Genomic DNA, 7,242 nt, shown 5'->3' with positions numbered 1-7,242 from the left:
ATATAGATGGAAAAAGGGGGATTAATCCGGGGCGTTGAATGAAATCCTTGCTAGATCGGACGGATGGGAATCAATGACAAGATGGCGCCGAAAAGGTGGCAGATGGATGATCGTGGGCATGTTTCCAAGGTACTCAAGTACCAAAAATGAGCAATACCCGGCTGACGCAGTCCATTTTCAAAAGTGTGACGGTACAGTTCTCAAAGAAAGTAGTTCAAAAGTTTCCTTCTCTTAGGATTCGAACAAATACTTTTGAGGGGGCAAGATGTTACACCCAAATTTTGAGCTATGTTAAATATGACTTCGAAAGTTGGATTCGCAAATAAGTGGACTCATAAGGTTGGAAACATGCTCCAGGATTGAATGTCGAGCCTACAGGACATAGACGACCTCGAGTATGGTGACCTCGAAGTATTCATGATCTCGAAAGATAGCTCCGGGGACGTTCTCATCTTCAGGGACGATCTTGGATCAGGGGTCCCGAGCTCGACGCACGTACGATCTCGAAAGCCATGTGGCTTCGGGAGATGTTTCTAGCTCGATAGATGATGGGAAACCTGGGAAGCTAAAGCCTTAGAGATACGCGATAACCACCTTGAATACCTAAAAATGTTATAAATACGAGATGTAATCCTCATTTATTATTGTAAATCCCCTAGAATCGTGGGATATTATTTGGTCAGTTATACGTCTCCTGATCTTCAGGGGACGTTTCCTTTTATATCTGATTATAGGCATTTAAAGCCATTTATTTTATTAATACAAAAAGAGTAACTACCCAAAATATGTGGGATAGTATTCTGCAGCCTTCTCTATAAATAGAGAGGCCATGCACCATTGTAAATGACCGAAATTCTGATCCTTGAGAGAAAACTCTGAAGAATTCATTCCTGAAGGATTCTCAGTGATAATCTTGAGTGTTAATAACAAAGACTCGTGGACTAGGCAGATTTAACTGCTGAACCACGTAAAAATCGTGTGTCTGTATTGTTTTATTTCACTTGGCCATTATCAGTTATTGTTTATGTGCTCTTCTTTCACTGTTTGACGAAAAACGGCGTCAACAACTGGGATGATGAGAACAAAGTCGGGATTTTGGAACACTCCTAAAAACCATAATATAGAGGTGAGTATACTAAAGAAAAGAGATGGAAAGAATAAACTACACCATCGAAATGATACTTACCAATGAAAACCTTAAGTTCGAAGAACTTAGATGCCTAACCAAGAATACAAAAGACTGAGTTAGGATTTGAGTAGAGAAGAACTATAAGAATCAATACAGAAAGGAACTAGAATTAGGAATACCTTGAATGCTTCTATGACCGAACTATACCTCGAAACCGAAATACACTATAACTTTACTTCCCAAGTGTTTATTAAGCTTATAATGATTAAGCTTATAACCCCAATCCAAGTGTTTATCACTCTATAGTCTCACTAGCACATGGAAAGCTCTGATCAATGCTTGAAGAATGAATGAAAAGGCTTGGTGCTAGGTCCTATTTATAGAGTTCTAGGAATAAAAATCTTCTTTTTGGCTTTGAATAAAAATAATAAATTTAATTGAAAATATTTGAATATCCTTCAGCCAAAGGCTTAGGAATTGGTCAAATTTTTCAGAGAGATTTAAGGATTCAAAGCTTGATTTTTAAAATAATAAAAATAAATAGAATCCTAACTTCTAACTCCCTAAATCTCGTAACTCTAAACTCCCCTTCAGTAAAATTAGCATATCTGGAGCTGTAGAACTCCGATTTGGACTCTCTTTATACCGTTAGAAAGCTAATTAAATTATCTACAACTTTATATAAATACTATTTTTCGAAATTCATAACATAACTGGGTCAAAAACAGGTTGGAAGTTACAGTACCCTAAAGTTACGAAAAATCTATTTACATCCTAATCCACAAATAAATAAAATTGTGACAAATATCATACTCCTATCAGATTTTGGTGAAGACTAAGTCTTATATTTATCTTATTTTATCATTAAAATAATAATTCCTTAATAATCATAACCTTAGGAATAACCATGCTCATGACAAGTGTCATATTATTATTAGCTCTATCTAAACCTTAGGTTATAATAATTATCATATTAATAACCAACAATATTAATCAAACCTTATGTTATAATTAATATTCTTAAACTATAGGTTAAACTTATAAAATCCATAACTATTGCTAGGAGTTTCCAACTAAGTCCCGGCTTGAACCAAAATCCATAGTAATGAACATACTATAACTAATACTAGCTATTACTACTACTACTACTACTACTATCTAACTAGCTAAGTAAATTCTGGGACTCTACAACAATTTTTAAGTGGCTACAATCGAAACTCAAATTTCACATCTACTTGATGTGAAATTCACTAATTGTGTTTATACCTGCTTGTATAACAACACTTATCCTTTGTATTTAACCAATCATAACAACATGTGTCCTCCGAGACAAAAGAGTGTAGCCATCCAACCAAATAATGTAGTTGGAGAGCAGGGAAAAATGATGAGGAGAAGAGATGCCACTTGGAATAGTCAGGCGCCCAAGGAGACCCGGCTACTCGTACCTCTGGTCATGAATTTCCCAATTTCACCTCCCAATCAAGAATTTACCTCATGTCCTTTCAGGGACACATGGAACCACCTACAAAGGCACGCATCATCTACGATGGTGGCGAAAGCTCATAGAGCACACGGTCTCATCCGTATATCTGACAATATGGGTATAGGGGGGAAAGATGCGATCATCCTTGGAGCGCGTGCGCCCATCACTCGACAATTTAGCACATGTTCCCAAAGCACTCCCTGCTCGGGAGGAGCCCATCAAGGCCACGGGAAGCTACAATAAATTTCATGTACATGCATATATCATAGCTGACACATCAAGTGTAACGCCCTGGTTACCGCAGAACAATTACGGTGAACCGGAAATTTGACCCGCTACCCGAGTCCCTTGGTTAAAAACGTGCTCTAAATGTGATTAACATGTTAAGGTGGAAAACCAATAATAAGAAAGGATATTTTATACCATAAATTGCTCTGCAGAGCTAATCAAAACATTTACAAGTTGTTCTTAGTACAAAATGGTCATTACTGTTTCAAATTTACAATTCTCGCCGACCTAAGCGGCAAAATAGGGTAAGCCCCTAGTTCCCCTGAGAACTCCTTGGCCGTGGTGGTCAAGCGGCCGCATATGTACACATCACCACCTAAGCTCTCCACTCAAGGCTGGGTGAGCTTTTCTTTCCCTTTACCTGCACCACATAACACCCATGAGCCAAGGCCCAGCAAGAAAACTCAATATAGCATGATATAATATCAACAATGATCATAATAATCATTCAAGACTATCAGTCCATAACAGATAGGTGATAGTCGCAAAAGTCACAAAAGTGGGTACAGCCCCCTCTAGCCATGTGACGATAGGGTCACCAGGGCTTAATAGATAAGTGAACCTTTCATAAGTTTGAACAGGATAGGTGTATGGTGAATAGTCACCAACATGACCTTCCTCATGACCATAGAGTCATAACCCTGGAACATCGTTCCCTAGCCATGTGACAACAGTCACTGGGGCCTCATGCCCTAGCTCTGAGTAACTAGTCTTAGACTAGCCAAGCGCTTATAAGTTTCATCGACTTTAGGGTCGGTCCAGCATTAATGCCATACAGCCATTCAATGCTGATATCGATTAGATCTAATCTTCATTTGGCCTTGCGTTCATGACGCTATGCCATTTCTGACTCTTAGGTCAGTATCCCTGACTAGTCAGTACATATACAAGTGTACAACATTCACTAGCATATAATATGCTATCCATGTCCACATTTATCAACCAACATGCATCAATAACAATCACGCATGTCATATACATATACAGGGTGCAATTGTATTCATACACTGTTTTCTTACCTCAAATTCGAGCTAGAATGATAAAAAGAACAACCCTTGAGAACGATCAACCTTTAGTCCTTTAGCGGTCACCTAATCATAACCAAACACGGGAAATCATTAATAATAATGATCAACATAGGTTTCCAAACCAATATCTAGCCTCCGGGAGATCAATCCAAACTAATCCAAGTAGTAGGAACACTCTCGAGGCCTATAACTAAGTTCCCGGGGTCAAAACATGCAAACGAGGTGAAAACTGGGCAAGGGCTGCGGCCCTAGCACCTTGGGCCGCGGCCCCCAGAACTTCCTGAAGCAAGGGTCGCGGCGCCCTTCATCAAGGGCCGCGGCGCCCAGCAGGTACAACACTCCCACCTGCTTCTTCAACTCAGGGCCGCGGCACCCCAAGAACAGGGCCGCGACCCCCAACTCTGGGTCATTCCCAAACGTGTTTTAACACTCCAAAGCTTCCAAAATCATACCTAAACATTCCCCAATCATCAAATCAAAGTTCCCAAGCTTCCCAATACTCCAAAACCCTCAAAACCCAAGGTTCAAACCAACCAAAAACTCAACAATTTATAAAATCTAATTCAAAGCTTAGAAATTCGAAAAACTCAAAACTTAAACTTCGATTACCTTTGATTGGGTTGTTTTCCGTCAAATCCTTCGGTTAAGAAGCTTCTAATCTTTCCTAGGATCGCTATGCCTCGATCCTCGCTTGATTCCGACTCCTAGAACTCGAGATTTCTTCAAAAAGGCTCAAATGGTGAAACGAACTAACGAAAGGGTGAACGAGAGGTTTTCTAACGTACGTTCTATCTGATAAGATACTTCATACTTAAGTAACCTCAAATAAAACCTAGTACTTGGGGTCCCGAAAACACCATCGAGGACATTATAGTCAAAACCTCCGAAACTTCCTCCTGATCTCAAATATTCCCAATTTATCATCAAATAATATTCCTATCACCCAATAATAGACCCCGTTATGACAAAACCGCTAATCCATTATATAGGACCGTCTCATGCCGAATAGCTCGAATATATCTCCATGATAATGGAATCTCATTCACAAATCACAATACGCACCCAAATATACAATTATGCCCTAAACGGCCAGATTACCAAAATATCATAATATTCAAATGTGGACCCACATGCACGCATATAACATCATATCATAATATAATTCACATAAACATGCATATTATCATTTAATGACATAATTAAACAAGTATGGCCCTCCCGGCCTACTAATCCCGCCATTAAACCATACCGGAGAATTCAGAGCATTACATCAAGTCCTCACTGAGGACTTGCAACCTTTATTTTTCTTATAGAATAATCCTTGTAAAACCCAGGTTAAGGGGAATTAGCATTGATAATGTAATCAAGCCTTAACTTACGGGCTTATAATCCCTCAGCCAACTATAAAAGGGGTAAGGATTCCCATATGTAAGATGATTTTATTTTATAGGTGCATGAATATACATCGCCCATATTGAAGAGCTTGAGCTTTTGCAAGTTCTTATTTTAAATACAAATACAATGGATGTACGGTGAATTTGAATCACTTGAACCACTTAAAATTCCCAATCTGTTCGCTTTATGTTCAAGCTTTTGCTTTCTTTTAAGTTGAGGAAAAAAACGAGTGAACACATAATTTATGCAAAATATATATATATATATATATCATAACACACTTAATTTTTAACTTTATATACTTTGTAATAGTTTTTTTTTTAAAAAAACTTTATATAATTTGTAGTATGATTTTCCCCCCTAAATTATTACCAATCTAAATTGTGTCCCCATTTGTAAGGGGATTTTATTTTATAGGTGCATGAATATACATTGCCCATATTGAAGAACTTGAGCTTTTGCAAGTTCTTATTTTAAATACAAATATAATGGCTGTACGGTGAATTTGAATTACCTGAACCACTTAAAATTTCCATTCGGTTCACTCTATGTTTAAGCTTTTGCTTTCTTTTAAGTTGAGGAAAAAATGAGTGAACACATAATTTATGCAATATATATATATATCATAACATACTTAATTTTTAACTTTATATACTTTGTAATAGTTTTTTTTTTTAAAAAAAACTTTATATAATTTGTATGCTTATCAAGATTTTTTCCCATGAACTATTACCAATCCAAATTGTGCCCCTAAATTTTTCAACTCGTTAAAAATTCTCCCTAAATCATTCATATTATTGAAATGTGGGACTTCTGTTCAATATCACTAACGGAATGGTGATGTGGCAGTTTAGTAGCCGATGTGGTATTGCCACGACAATGCCTTGTTTATAATATAAAGAATAAATAGAATTATTGCCCCCGAACTATTACCAATACCAAGTTGTGCCTCTCGAATTTTAAAATTTTAAAATTAAACAATCTTTTGAATGTTTAAAAAAGGAAAAAAAAACCATTAAAATTATAAAATTTTTTTGATGGTAACAAAAAATTGGCTTGAATGTTGGGTATGCGTTAGAATGAATTCAAAATTGGTTGGGTAGTGATATCGTCGACAGACTGGACTCATGTGGGTCCCTGGACATTCAGCTTTGGTGTCGCCTTAAGTTTTTATTTTGAATGATTTAATTTAATTTAAATAAATTTTTATTTTAATGTTTTTTATATTTTCTTTTTAATATTCAAAATATTGTTTAAATTTTAAATTTTAGAATTCGAGAGATATAATTTGGTAACGGTAATAGTTTGATGGGTAAAATCCTATCTATTTTTTAAATTATACACGTAACAATCTATATCAGCACTCTAGTATCGTCATATCACTATTCTGTTATCAAAATTGAACGAAAGTCTCACATTTCAGTAATATGAATAGTTTAAAGAAAATTTTTAATAGGCCAAAAAAAATTAGGGCACAAGTAGGGGTAATAGTTACAGTGAAAAAATCCTAATAAGCCTAATTTGTAATGTGGAAATTAGATCCTATACCCATTTTAAATGATCAATTTTAATTTTTACCTACTATTTTTAACTCTTATTTTAGTACCAAAATTTTCAATTATTATACTCATTATACCCCTTTAATTACATGCTTTTTTTTTCTCCTTAAACACACTACAATTAGAATGTATTTCTAATTTAACTATAATATGATATATATATATATATATAGTACACATTACAACAACACTTAGAATCATGTATTCAAATAAGGGTAATTTGGGAAATTTCATGATAATAATGGGTAAAGTTCAACTAAATATATTTAGTGTCTAGTTTTAGTTAACTACTCCTAAAAATGGGTACATCTCAACTTTTCCCATCTGTAATCTTACACTTTTGCAGTTATACAACATTTT

This window comes from Humulus lupulus, chromosome 4, assembly GCF_963169125.1.
Source record: "Humulus lupulus chromosome 4, drHumLupu1.1, whole genome shotgun sequence".
NCBI classification, from domain to species: Eukaryota; Viridiplantae; Streptophyta; class Magnoliopsida; order Rosales; family Cannabaceae; genus Humulus; species Humulus lupulus.
Note: the sequence above shows the minus strand (reverse complement) of the source record.